The 14938-nt window shown below is 47.1% G+C and overlaps 1 long non-coding RNA gene across 1 annotated transcript in view; it reads right to left on the reverse strand.

The window, feature by feature from the left end:
- Positions 1–427, reverse strand: part of LOC120991385 — a 15410-nt gene extending 14983 nt beyond the window's left edge. The window contains exon 1 of the long non-coding RNA XR_005776655.1: positions 245–427. This is a non-coding gene — a long non-coding RNA (uncharacterized LOC120991385). The remainder of the gene's footprint in view (positions 1–244) is intronic.
- Between the last annotated feature and the right edge of the window lie 14511 nt (positions 428–14938).

Below are 14938 nucleotides of genomic sequence, written 5' to 3' on the forward strand. Positions count from 1 at the left end.
ATCATCCTGGGCTGGAATACCTGTTCACAGGTGCCAGAAGTTGGTTGACTCCATGCAACACAGATGTACAGCAGTTCTCAGAAACAGTGGTTATACAACTAAATATTAGTTAAGTGATTCAAAGGAAAGCAAAAAAAGGGTGGACATCCCTGTGTCCGTCCAGGCCTTGCACCGGACGGAGGACAGGGAGCCAGAAAACCGGACTGTCCTGCTTAAAACCGGATGTCTGGCCACCCTAGCAGACGCCCCCGTTGCTCCTGGAGGCTCATTTGCATATATTGAACCTTCATTTTTCTCGGCGGTGTGGGCACGTGTGAGCATGGAACCGGCACGGATGCCTTCGGCTGCCGGGCGCACATGTAGCAGGTCGGCCAGTGTCATGGGTGCGGGTCTGCTGTCAGATGCCCTTTACAAAAGCTTATGTCACAGATTAGATCCTGAAACATTTCACATCCTTCCTTAACACTTTTCACAGAATTATTGGTACATTATATTATTTTAAGAACTATAGTCTGAATCAGGAGTCAGCGACCTCTGGCACTCCAGCTGAGGGGAGGCTACAGCCACTAGCGTGCACACTTGCTCTGCTCTTGTCAGAACTCCCATAGAAATGAGTAGAGCATGCTGGGAATTGTAGTTTCACAACAGCTGGAGTGATGAAGGTTGCTGACCCCTGGCTTAAATTAGAATAAGTAGGGGTTATCTTGTAGTAGTTAAATATGATTTTTCATTGTTTGATTGTATATAGTTTGCTGTTTAAATTCTTTCTATGTTTAGTTTTTTGGTACTTTCTACTTGTTTCTTAGCTATGATCTCTTTCCCAAGTAACAGATGCTGGCTAACAACTCTCCGAAAACCCTAAATTAGATACATAATCATAGATCTGTTTTCTAACTTTCAGATTGGGTGAGAATTCTCACTGCAGTTCTTCAGCCTACATTTGCAATTGACTATTACCACTTTACTTAGCAATAGAGTTGAGCGAACACCTGGATATTCGGGTTCGAGAAGTTCGGCCGAACTTCCCGGAAATGTTCGGGTTCGGGATCCGAACCCGACCCGAACTTCGTCCCGAACCCCATTGAAGTCAATGGGGACCCGAACTTTTGGGCACTAAAAAGGCTGTAAAACAGCCCAGGAAAGAGCTAGAGGGCTGCAAAAGGCAGCAACATGTAGGTAAATCCCTTGCAAACAAATGTGAATAGGGAAATGAATAAAAATAAAAATAAAAAAAATAAAAATTAACCAATATAAATTGGACAGAGGTCCCATAGCAGAGAATCTGGCTTCACGTCAGCAGAGAATCAGTCTCTTCATGCCATAGCAAAGAATCTGGCTTCATGTCAGCAGAGAATCAGTCTCTTCATGCCATAGCAGAGAATCTGGCTTCATGTCAGTGCAGAATCTGTCTTCATGTCATAGCAGAGAATCAGGCTTCACGTTACCCACCACTGGAACAGGCCACTGTCACATATTTAGGCCCCGGCACTCAGATAGAGGAGAGAGGTCCCGTAACAGAGAATCTGACCTTATGTCAGCACAGAATCTGTCTTCATGTCATAGCAGAGAATCAGACTTCACGTCACACACCACTGGAACAGGCCACTGTCACATATTTAGGCCCAGGCACCCAGGCAGAGGAGAGAGGTCCCGTAACAGAGAATCTGGCCTTATGTCAGCACAGAATCTGTCTTCATGTCATAGCAGAGAATCAGGCTTCACGTCACCCACCACTGGAACAGGCCACTGTCACATATTTAGGCCCCGGCACCCAGACAGAGGAGAGAGGTCCCGTAACAGAGAATCTGGCCTTATGTCAGCACAGAATCTGTCTTCATGTCATAGCAGAGAATCAGGCTTCACGTCACCCACCACTGGAACAGGCCACTGTCACATATTTAGGCCCCGGCACCCAGACAGAGGAGAGAGGTCCCGTAACAGAGAATCTGCCCTTATGTCAGCACAGAATCTGTCTTCATGTCATAGCAGAGAATCAGGCTTCACGTCACCCACCACTGGAACAGGCCACTGTCACACATTTAGGCCCCGGCACCCAGGCAGAGGAGAGAGGTCCCGTAACAGAGAATCTGGCCTTATGTCAGCGCAGAATCACTCTTCATGTCATAGCAGAGAATCAGGCTTCACGTCACCCACCACTGGAACAGGCCACTGTCACATATTTAGGCCCAGGCACCCAGGCAGAGGAGAGAGGTCCCGTAACAGAGAATCTGGCCTTATGTCAGCACAGAATCTGTCTTCATGTCATAGCAGAGAATCAGGCTTCACGTCACCCACCACTGGAACAGGCCACTGTCACATATTTAGGCCCAGGCACCCAGACAGAGGAGAGAGGTCCCGTAACAGAGAATCTGGCCTTATGTCAGCGCAGAATCAGTCTTCATGTCATAGTAGAGAATCAGGCTTCACGTCACCTACCACTGGAACAGGCCACTGTCACATATTTAGGCCCCGGCACCCAGACAGAGGAGAGAGGTCCCGTAACAGAGAATCTGGCCTTATGTCAGCACAGAATCTGTCTTCATGTCATAGCAGAGAATCAGGCTTCACGTCACCCACCACTGGAACAGGCCACTGTCACATATTTAGGCCCCGGCACCCAGACAGAGGAGAGAGGTCCCGTAACAGAGAATCTGGCCTTATGTCAGCACAGAATCTGTCTTCATGTCATAGCAGAGAATCAGGCTTCACGTCACCCACCACTGGAACAGGCCACTGTCACATATTTAGGCCCCGGCACCCAGACAGAGGAGAGAGGTCCCGTAACAGAGAATCTGGCCTTATGTCAGCACAGAATCTGTCTTCATGTCATAGCAGAGAATCAGGCTTCACGTCACCCACCACTGGAACAGGCCACTGTCACATATTTAGGCCCCGGCACCCAGGCAGAGGAGAGAGGTCCCGTAACAGAGAATCTGGCCTTATGTCAGCGCAGAATCAGTCTTCATGTCATAGCAGAGAATCAGGCTTCAGGTCACCCACCACTGGAACAGGCCACTGTCACATATTTAGGCCCCGGCACCCAGACAGAGGAGAGAGGTCCCGTAACAGAGAATCTGGCCTTATGTCAGCACAGAATCAGTCTTCATGTCATAGCAGAGAATCAGGCTTCACGTCACCCACCACTGGAACAGGCCACTGTCACACATTTAGGCCCAGGCACCCAGACAGAGGAGAGGTTCATTCAACTTTGGGTTGCCCCGCAATATAATGGTAAAATGAAAATAAAAATAGGATTGAATGAGGAAATGCCCTGGAGTAGAATAATATATTGTTAAGGAGAGGTAGTTAATATCTAATCTGCACAAGGGATGGACAGGTCCTGTGGGATCCATGCCTGGTTCATTTTTATGAATGTCAGCTTTTCCACATTGGCTGTAGACAGGCGGCTGCGTTTGTCTGTAATGACGCCCCCTGCCTTGCTGAATACACGTTCAGACAAAACGCTGGCCGCCGGGCAGGCCAGCACCTCCAAGGCATAAAAGGCTAGCTCTGGCCACGTGGACAATTTGGAGACCCAGAAGTTGAATGGGGCCGAACCATCAGTCAGTACGTGGAGGGGTGTGCACAGGTACTTTTCCACCATGTTAGTGAAATGTTGCCTCCTGCTAACACGTTCCGTATCAGGTGGTGGTGCAGTTAGCTGTGGCGTGGTGACAAAACTTTTCCACATCTCTGCCATGCTAACCCTGCCCTCAGAGGAGCTGGCCGTGACACAGCTGCGTTGGCGACCTCTTGCTCCTCCTCTGCCTTCGCCTTGGGCTTCCACTGGTTCCCCTGTGACATTTGGGAATGCTCTCAGTAGCGCGTCTACCAACGTGCGCTTGTACTCGCGCATCTTCCTATCACGCTCCAGTGTAGGAAGTAAGGTGGGCACATTGTCTTTGTACCGGGGATCCAGCAGGGTGGCAACCCAGTAGTCCGCACACGTTAAAATGTGGGCAACTCTGCTGTCGTTGCGCAGGCACTGCAGCATGTAGTCGCTCATGTGTGCCAGGCTGCCCAGAGGTAAGGACAAGCTGTCCTCTGTGGGAGGCGTATCGTCATCGTCCTGTGTTTCCCCCAGCCCCGCACCAGTGATGGGCCCGAGCTGCTTTGGGTGCCACCCCGCTGTGAACATGCTTCATCCTCATCCTCCTCCACCTCCTCCTCATCCTCGTCCTCCTCGTCCTCCAGTAGTGGGCCCTGTCTGGCCACATTTGTACCTGGCCTCTGGTGTTGCAAAAAACCTCCCTCTGAGTCACTTCGAAGAGACTGGCCTGAAAGTGCTAAAAATGACCCCTCTTCCTCCTCTTCCTCCTGGGCCACCTCCTCTTCCATCATCGCCCTAAGTGTTTTCTCAAGGAGACATAGAAGTGGTATTGTAACGCTGATAACGGCGTCATCGCCACTGGCCATGTTGGTGGAGTACTCGAAACAGCGCAACAGGGCACACAGGTCTCGCATGGAGGCCCAGTCATTGGTGGTGAAGTGGGTCTGATCTGCAGTGCGACTGACCCGTGCGTGCTGCAGCTGAAACTCCACTATGGCCTGCTGCTGCTCGCACAGTCTGTCCAGCATGTGCAAGGTGGAGTTCCACCTGGTGGGCACGTCGCATATGAGGCGGTGAGCCTGAAGGCCGAAGTTACGCTGTAGCGCAGACAGGCGAGCAGCGGCAGGGTGTGAACGCCGGAAGCGCGAACAGACGGCCCGCACTTTATGCAGCAGCTCTGACATGTCGGGGTAGTTGCGAATGAACTTCTGCACCACCAAATTCAGCACATGCGCCAGGCAAAGGATGTGCGTCAAACCGGCTAGTCCCAGAGCTGCAACGAGATTTCGCCCATTATCGCACACCACCAGGCCGGGCTTGAGGCTCACCGGCAGCAACCACTCATCGGTCTGTTGTTCTATACCCCCCCACAACTCCTGTGCGGTGTGGGGCCTGTCCCCCAAACATATGAGTTTCAGAACGACCTGCTGACGTTTATCCCGGGCTGTGCTGAAGTTGGTGGTGAAGGTGTGTGGCTGACTGGATGAGCAGGTGGAATAAGAGGAGGAGGAAGCTGAGTAGGAGGAGGAGGAGACAGGAGGCAAAGAATGTTGCCCTGCGATCCTTGGCAGCGGAAGGACGTGCGCCAAACAGCTCTCCGCCTGGGGCCCAGCCGCCACTACATTTACCCAGTGTGCAGTTAGGGAGATATAGCGTCCCTGGCCGTGCTTACTGGTCCACGTATCTGTGGTTAGGTGGACCTTGCCACAGATGGCGTTGCGCAGTGCACACTTGATTTTATCGGACACTTGTTTGTGCACGGAAGGCACGGCTCTCTTGGAGAAGTAGTGACGGCTGGGAACAACATACTGTGGGACAGCAAGCGACATGAGCTGTTTGAAGTCTGTGTCCACCAGCCTAAATGACAGCATTTCATAGGCCAGTAGTTTAGAAATGCTGGCATTCGGGGCCAGGGATCGAGGGTGGCTAGGTGGGAATTTACGCTTTCTCTCAAATGTTTGTGAGATGGAGAGCTGAATGCTGCCGTGTGACATGGTTGAGATGCTTGGTGACGCAGGTGGTGGTGTTGGTGGTACATCCCATGTTTGCTGGGCGGCAGGTGCCAACGTTCCTTCAGAGGCGGAGGAAGAGGCCGAGGCGGCGGCAGCAGCAGCAGAAGAGGCCGAGGCGGCGGCAGCAGAAGAGGTAGCAGGGGGAGCCTGAGTGACTTCCTTGTTTTTAAGGTGTTTACTCCACTGCAGTTCACGCTTTGCATGCAGGTGCCTGGTCATGCAGGTTGTGCTAAGGTTCAGAACGTTAATGCCTCGCTTCAGGCTCTGATGGCACAGCGTGCAAACCACTCGGGTCTTGTCGTCAGCACATTGTTTGAAGAAGTGCCATGCCAGGGAACTCCTTAAAGCTGCCTTTGGGGTGCTCGGTCCCAGATGGCGGCGGTCAGTAGCAGGCGAAGTCTCTTGGCGGCGGGTGTTCTGATTTTGCCCACTGCTCCCTTTTTTGCTACGCTGTTGGCTCGGTCTCACCACTGCCTCTTCCTCCGAACTGTAAAAGTCAGTGGCACGACCTTCATTCCATGTGGGGTCTAGGACCTCATCGTCCCCTGCATCGTCTTCCACCCAGTCTTGATCCCTGACCTCCTGTTCAGTCTGCACACTGCAGAAAGACGCAGCAGTTGGCACCTGTGTTTCGTCATCATCAGAGACGTGCTGAGGTGGTATTCCCATGTCCTCATCATAAGGAAACATAAGTGGTTGTGCGTTAGTGCATTCTATCTCTTCCACCCCTGGGGAAGGGCTAGGTGGATGCCCTTGGGAAACCCTGGCAGCAGAGTCTTCAAACAGCATAAGAGACTGCTGCATAACTTGAGGCTCAGACAGTTTCCCTGATATGCATGGGGTGATGTGACAGACCGATGGGCTTGGTTTTCATGCGCCATCTGTGCGCTTTCTGCAGAAGACTGGGTGGGAGATAATGTGAACGAACGTGCTGGATCCACTGTCGGCCACCCAATTGACTAATGCCTGTACCTGCTCAGGCCTTACCATCCTTAGAACGGCATTGGGCCCCACCAAATATCGCTGTAAATTCTGCTGGCTACTGGGACCTGAGGTAGTTGGTTCACTAGGACGTGTGGCTGTGGCAGAACGGCCACGTCCTCTCCCAGCACCAGAGGGTCCACTAACACCACCACGACCATGTCCACGTTCGCGTCCGCGTCCCTTATTAGATGTTTTCCTCATTGTTCCCGTTCACCACAGTTTTGAGAATGGCAAATTTGGGAATAGTTTTTCAACCCAGAACAAAAACTGTGCTTTTACGGTCACTACAAAGCACAATGTGAGGCCTGTTTTTTTTTTGCGCTGTGTGACAGGTATACGTTTAATCACAGAATTAGACTTGTATCTGCACGGTAGCGTGTGTGTTAAGTTTTTCTGAATAAAACTATCAGCACCTTGAATCTAAGATATCCTTTTTGGGATAGATTTCAAGTAGGCCTAAAATATAGAGCATAAACTACTTATTTTGAGAATTGCTAATTTTGGAATAGTTTTTCAACCCAGAACAAAAACTGTGCTTTTACGGTCACTACAAATAATTTGACCAGCTAAAACAGTACAGATTTGGTTGAATAGAAATGTGAGGCCTATTTTTTTTTTGCGCTGTGTGACAGGTATACGTTTAATCACAGAATTAGACTTGTATCTGCACGGTAGAGTGTGTGTTAAGTTTTTCTGAATGACACTATCAGCACCTTGAATCTAAGATATCCTTTTTGGGATAGATTTCAAGTAGGCCTGATATACAGTTGCAAGAAAAAGTATGTGAACCCTTTGGAATGATATGGATTTCTGCACAAATTGGTCATAAAATGTGAACTGATCTTCATCTAAGTCACAACAATAGACAATCACAGTCTGCTTAAACTAATAACACACAAAGAATTAAATGTTACCATATTTTTATTGAACACACCATGTAAACATTCACAGTGCCAGTGGAAAAAGTATGTGAACCCTTGGATTTAATAACTGGTTGAACCTCCTTTGGCAGCAATAACTTCAACCAAACGTTTCCTGTAGATGCAGATCAGACGTGCACAACTGTCAGGAGTAATTCTTGACCATTCCTCTTTACAGAACTGTTTCAGTTCAGCAATATTCTTGGGATGTCTGGTGTGAATCGCTTTCTTAAGGTCATGCCACAGCATCTCAATCGGGTTGAGGTCAGGACTCTGACTGGGCCACTCCAGAAGGCGTATTTTCTTCTTTTTAAGCCATTCTGTTGTTGATTTACTTCTATGCTTTGGGTTGTTGTCCTGTTGCAACACCCATCTTCTGTTGAGCTTCAGCTGGTGGACAGATGTCGTTAACTTCTTCTGCAAAATGTCTTGATAAACTTGGGAATTCATTTTTCCTTCGATTATAGCAATCCGTCCAGGCCCTGACGCAGCAAAGCAGCCCCAAACCATGATACCCCCACCACCATACTTCACAGTTGGGATGAGGTTTTGATGTTGGTGTGCTGTGCCTCTTTTTCTCCACACAGTGTTGTGTGTTTCTTCCAAACAACTCAACTTTGGTTTCATATGGCCACAGAATATTTTGCCAGTACTGCTGTGGAACATCCAGGTGCTCTTGTGCAAACTGTAAACTTGCAGCAATGTTTTTTTTGGACAGCAGTGGCTTCCTCTGTGGTATCCTCCTATAAAATCCATTCTTGTTTAGTGTTTTACGTATCGTAGATTCGCTAACAGGGATGTTAGCTTATGCCAGAGACTTTTGTAAGTCTTTAGCTGACACTCTAGGATTCTTCTTCACCTCATTGAGCAGTCTGCACTGTGCTCTTGCAGTCATCTTTACAGGATGGCCACTCCTAGGGAGAGTAGCATCAGTGCTGAACATTCTCCATTTATAGACAATTTGTCTTATCATGGACTGATGAACAGCAAGGCTTTTGGAGATACTTTTATAACCCTTTCCAGATTTATGCAAGTCAACAATTCTTAATCGTAGGTCTTTTGAGAGCTCTTTTGTGCGAGGCATCATTCACATCAGGCAATGCTTCTTGTGAAAAGCAAACCCAGAACTGGTATGTGTTTTTTATAGGGCAGGGCAGCTGTAACCAACACCTCCAATCTCATCTCATTGATTGGACTCCAGTTGGCTGACACCTCACTCCAATTAGCTCTTGGAAATGTCATTAGTCTAGGGGTTCACATACTTTTTCCATCTGCACTGTGAATGTTTACATGGTGTGTTCAATAAAAACATGGTAACATTTAATTCTTTGTGTGTTATTAGTTTAAGCAGACTGTGATTGTCTATTGTTGTGACTTAGATGAAGATCAGATCACATTTTATGACCAATTTGTGCAGAAATCCATATCATTCCAAAGGGTTCACATGCAAGAAAAAGTAACTGTATATAGCATAAACTACTTATTTTGAGAATTGCTAATTTTGGAATAGTTTTTCAACCCAGAACAAAAACTGTGCTTTTACGGTCACTACAAATAATTTGACCAGCTAAAACAGTACAGATTTGGTTTAATAGAAATGTGAGGCCTATTTTTTTTGCGCTGTGTGACAGGTATACGTTTAATCACAGAATTAGACTTGTATCTGCACGGTAGCGTGTGTGTTAAGTTTTTCTGAATGACACTATCAGCACCTTGAATCTAAGATATCCTTTTTGGGATAGATTTCAAGTAGGCCTGATATATATATATATATAGCATAAACTACTTATTTTGAGAATTGCTAATTTTGGAATAGTTTTTCAACCCAGAACAAAAACTGTGCTTTTACGGTCACTACAAATAACTTGACCAGCTAAAACAGTACAGATTTGGTTGAATAGAAATGTGAGGCCTATTTTTTTTTGCGCTGTGTGACAGGTATACGTTTAATCACAGAATTAGACTTGTATCTGCACGGTAGCGTGTGTGTTAAGTTTTTCTGAATGACACTATCAGCACCTTGAATCTAAGATATCCTTTTTGGAATAGATTTCAAGTAGGCCTGATATATATAGCATAAACTACTTATTTTGAGAATGGCAAATTTGGGAATAGTTTTTCAACCCAGAACAAAAACTGTGCTTTTACGGTCATACAAATAACTTGACCAGCTAAAACAGTACAGATTTGGTTGAATAGAAATGTCAGGTCTATTTTTTAGGAGCTGGGTGACAGGCTCAACTTGCCCCTGATGTAGTATATGGCCAAAAAATAACCACACTATTGATGGTTAAATGCACTTGGGTGACACAGGCTCAGCCTGCACCTGATGTAGTATATTGGCAAAAATTAACCACACTGTTGATGGTTAAATGCACTTTGGTGACACAGGCTCAGCCTGCACCTGATGTAGTATATGGCCAAAAAATAACCACACTGTTGATGGTTAAATGCACTTGGGTGACACAGGCTCAGCCTGCACCTGATGTAGTATATGGCCAAAAAATAACCAGACTGTTGATGGTTAAATGCACTTCGGTGACACAGGCTCAGCCTGCAGCTGATGTAGGATATAGCAAAAAATAACCACACTATTGATGGTTAAAAGCACTTGGTGGTAGCTTGTGCTGGCGCACCACAAGCCACAAAATGGCCGCCGATCACCCCAGAAAAAAGTGATATAAAAACGCTCTGGGCAGCCTAAAAAAAGTGAGCAAGTCGATATTAGCACTTCAATGATCCACAGCTGGAGATAGATCACAGAATGAAGTCTTTTGGAGGAGTTAATCTGCCTAATCTCGCCCTAACGTCGCAGCAGCAACCTCTCCCTATGCTTGAATCAGCAGAGTGACTTGCAGCGCTACGTGACCCAAGTTTATATAGAGGCTGGGTCACATGCTGCACTGGCCAATCACAGCCATGCCAATAGTAGGCAAGGCTGTGATGGCCTCTTGGGGCAAGTAGTATGACGCTTGTTGATTGGCTGCTTTGCAGCCTTTCAAAAAGCGCCAAGAAAGCGCCGAACACCGAACCCGAACCCGGACTTTTACTATACAGTTCGGGTTCGCTCATCCCTACTTAGCAACAATCTCCCAGTTGACTAGTGATGGATATACCCCTAACATCTGCCAAAGAGACAGACTTGTCCTTTGAAAGCCACAGTAACCAAACATATACCTATGAGATGCTGGGCCTTCTGCAGTGGCGACTCTAGGAACAATATATAGAGGGGGCAAAAATATACCACAGTCAAAAATGGGGGGGCAAAAACAAAATAAGTATATATAAATAAGATTACAAAATACGAGAGAATTGCGCTATGCAGGGATACATTTATAATAAAACAATTTACTTACAAAAGAAGCTATTCAGTCTGCTGTGCCGTCCTCTGCTTGCTTCTGCGGATTCTTTCCCCTTTCTGTCTCTCGTCAGTGCGCAGGCGTACTGTTGGGGTGGATCTGTGGAAGACACACTGTTATGGGGGCATCTGTGGATGACACTTATTATGCCTCTCATTAGCCCTCATTATGCCTCTCATCACTCCCATATCAGCCCCCATGCCTTTCATTAGCCCCCATATCAGCCCTTATGCCTCATTAGCCCCCATTATTCCTCTTATTAGCCCCCATTATGCCTCTTATCACCCCATATCAGCCCCATGCCTCTCATTAGCCCCCATGCCTCATTAGCCCCCATATCAGCCCCCATGCCTCATTAGCCCCCATATCAGCCCTTTTGCCTCATTAGCCCCCATATCAGCCCTTATGCCTCATTAGCCCCCATATCAGCCCTTATGCCTCATTAGCCCCCATTATAAGCCATTATGTCTCTTATTAGCCCACATTATGCCTCTTATTAGCCCCCATATGCCTCATTAGCCCCCATATGCCTCATTAGCCCCCATTATAAGCCATTATGCCTAATTAGCCCCCATACGCCTAATTAGCTCCTATATGCCTAATTAGCCCCCATTATGCCTCTAATTAGCCCCCATTATGCCTCTAATTAGCCTCCATTATGCCTCTAATTAGCCCCCATTATGCCTCATGATTAGCCCTCCATATGCCTCATGATTAGCCCCCCATATGCCTCATGATTAGCCCCCCATTATTCCTCTCATGATTAGCCCCCCATTATGCCTCTCATGATTAGTCCCCCATTATGCCTCTCATGATTAGCCCCCCATTATGCCTCTCATGATTAGCCCCCCCATTATGCCCCCAGCAGCCACATTTTTTATAAAATAAAAGAACACTTACCTCTCCTGCTTCTGGACGCCGCCTGCAATTTTCTTTCTCCTCAGTCGACTGTGCTCTGAATTGGCGAGCACAGCGTGAGGTCACAGAGCGCCCACACACTGTGCGCAGCCCTGCACAGCCGACAGCCGAGGACCAGGAAGTGGTAAGTACAGAGCGTTTACTGCTTCCTGGTCCTTCGGTACTAATGAGCGCTTCCATAATGGAAGCGCTCATTAGTATTCACCTGGGGGTATCAGCAGGGGGGCACCCGGGGGGGGCAAAGAACAAGATAAGGGGGGGGGCGATTGCCCCCCCTCGCCCCCTCTAGTGACGCCACTAGCCTTCTGGGACTTGTATTTTCAAGACCAAGTGTGATGACTCAAGAGACGTGGTATAGTCACGGGTCTACCAAAAATGTGAAGTTACGCCCTCCAGTGGAGCACGTAAGGTCAGGTTGGTATAGCTTACACACACCTTCTGTCCACGCGGGGACAGAGAGGCAACAAGCTGAGAGAGCCTTTTCACTGCCGCAGTGAAACAGCGACTCCTCAGCCGGGGTATCTGCCACCAGTTCTCGTTTGAGATAAGCCCGGTCCGATAACGGGATTATATAGGGTCTGAAACCAACCCGCGGTAGCTTATAACTAGGCCAAAACACGGACGTGGGGATTCGTGATCGAGATACAAGATAGCACAAGATTAAATTATAGATTTAATCGCCGTATGGGCACACTAGATATAACACAATATACACAGACAATATATACAGTGGTCTGAGGTTACAGATTACAGGTTATATGGTTACAACAGGGTTAAGCAGTGTAAAAGTCAGTTACCGGGTAAGATGAAAGTTTATTTTAGTTGTGAGATGTTCTTTGCTGTGATCTCAGCTATTTCCTGGGTCCCTCTAAACACATTTGTAGGATGTGACCCCTCTTTAGAGAGACCCGCCTACTTGCTGGCACCAGACTTTTAACCTGTAGCCAGCCCCTCCCCTCCCGGCCTCAGGGAGGGGTCCACTCCCCCTCTTCTGGGCTGGCAGCAAATGACCCACAAAACCCTTTAGGGTTCATAGCTCCAGACCAGAGGGTCATAGGGAGATGGTTCTGGGACCAATGGACCTGCCTGGGTTCTGGCTACAAGTAGAGCCCAAACCTGGTACCGTTATGGGGTTTGTATGGGGAGATATGGATATCTCCCTACCCTGACCTCGTCCCATTAAACAAAGACCATGGGAACATATCTCGTGCCCACCGGGACAAAAATATGTATCCGGTTTGCGCCTGCGATGGCCAGGCGGTTCATAATTCTTTATGAAAGGGAGGTGCCAACATGTCTGGGAGGTCCCATTGATCCTGGGCAAGGGTGGATACCCCCTGCTTGGGGTTTTCCTGCAGGATTCAGTTGGCTCCAAACTGGTGGAGATGAGGTGTGACCTTCTCCTTGAAGCCTGGACCCCCTGGGGGGCTTTCTTTCTTGCCATCTGACACTCAGATGGCTGGGGGGTGGAAACAAATTTTGCATGTACACTGAACATGCCAAGAGGTGCATCAGATGACAATCAGGCCTGGGGCTTTGAAGCAGGGCCCTCCTGTGGAGTTCACTACCTCCGCTATCTGTCAACAAATGGGGGTGTGAGGACATGGCTGACAGTAAATATTAATCCATATTCCTCACACCAAGTGCTAAACTATAGTATCTGTTCATGCAAGATTCAAAGTGTCCCTAACCTGTTGAAAAAAAAAAAAAGGAAAGCAAAATCTTTAAACATTTTTCAGTTTATATAGTGAATGTTTGAGTTTGTAAAGAAGAATACAAATACTGCTATTTTTTGAACAGTCTAATATTCACTTTTTTTCAATTTTTTTAGAAGAACAACACAAATTTGATATATTTTTCTTCATGTTTTGATTTGTAATAGAATGTGTAGTGTTCCCAATGCATTTGTGTGTATGGAAATAGAAGCTATTAGAAGGATTTTGAGCTTTATTCACTTTTTGTTGTGCCCATTCACAAGAAAGGTAGTAGGGAGGAATCGGGCAACTATAGGCCAGTAAGCCTGACATCAATAGTGGGGAAATTAATGGAAACCATACTTAAGGAGAGGATTGTGGAACATCTAAAATCCCATGGATTAAAAGATGAAAATCAGCATGGGTTTACTTCAGGGAGATCATGTCAAACTAATCTCATAGATTTTTTTGATTGGGTGACTAAAATAATAGATGGCGGAGGTGCAGTAGACATCACTTATCTAGACTTTAGTAAGGCTGTTGATACTGTCCCACATAGAAGGCTTATCAATAAATTACAGTCTTTGGGCTTGGAATCCCATATTGTTGAATGGATTAGGCAGTGGCTGAGGGACAGACAACAGAGGGTCGTAGTCAATGGAGTATATTCAGACCATGGTCTTGTTACCAGTGAGGTACCTCAGGGATCTGTTCTGGGACCCATATTGTTTAATATCTTTATCAGCGAAATTGCAGAAGGCCTCGATGGTAAGGTGTGTCTTTTTGCTGATGACACAAAGATTTGTAACAGGGTTCATGTTCCTGGAGGGATACACCAAATGGAAAAGGATTTAGGAAAACTAGAGGAATGGTCAGAAATCTGGCAACTAAAATTGAATGTTGATAAGTGCAAGATAATGCACCTGGGGCGTAAAAACCCAAGAGCAGAATATAAAATCAGTGATACAGTCCAAACCTCAGTATCTGAGGAAAAGAGATTTAGGGGTCATTATTTCAGAAGACTTAAAGGGAGGCAGACAATGTCATAGAGCAGCAGGAAATGCTAGCAGAATGCTTGGGTGTATAGGGAGAGGCATTACCAGTAGAAAGAGGGAGGTGCTCATACCGCTCTACAGAGCACTAGTGAGAACTCATTTGGAGTATTGTGCGCAGTACTGGAGACCATATCTCCAGAAGGATATTGATACTTTGGAGAGAGTTCAGAGAAGAGCTACTAAACTAGTACATGGATTGCAGGATAAAACTTACCAGGAAAGATCAAAGGACCTTAAAGAGGACCTTTCACCTGGCAAAACATTGTGAACTAAGTGTCATGATCTGTACAGTGGCGCCCAGGAATCTCACTGCACTTACTATTATCCCTGGGCGCCACTCCGTTCTCCCGCTATGTCCTCCGGTATGTTCGGTCACTTGGTTATAGTAGGCGGAGACTGCCCTTGTTCTCCTGGGCGTTTCCTTCTCCTATGCTGTAGCGCTGGCC

The sequence above is a fragment of the Bufo bufo genome, chromosome 2, assembly GCF_905171765.1.
Source record: "Bufo bufo chromosome 2, aBufBuf1.1, whole genome shotgun sequence".
NCBI lineage: Eukaryota > Metazoa > Chordata > Amphibia > Anura > Bufonidae > Bufo > Bufo bufo.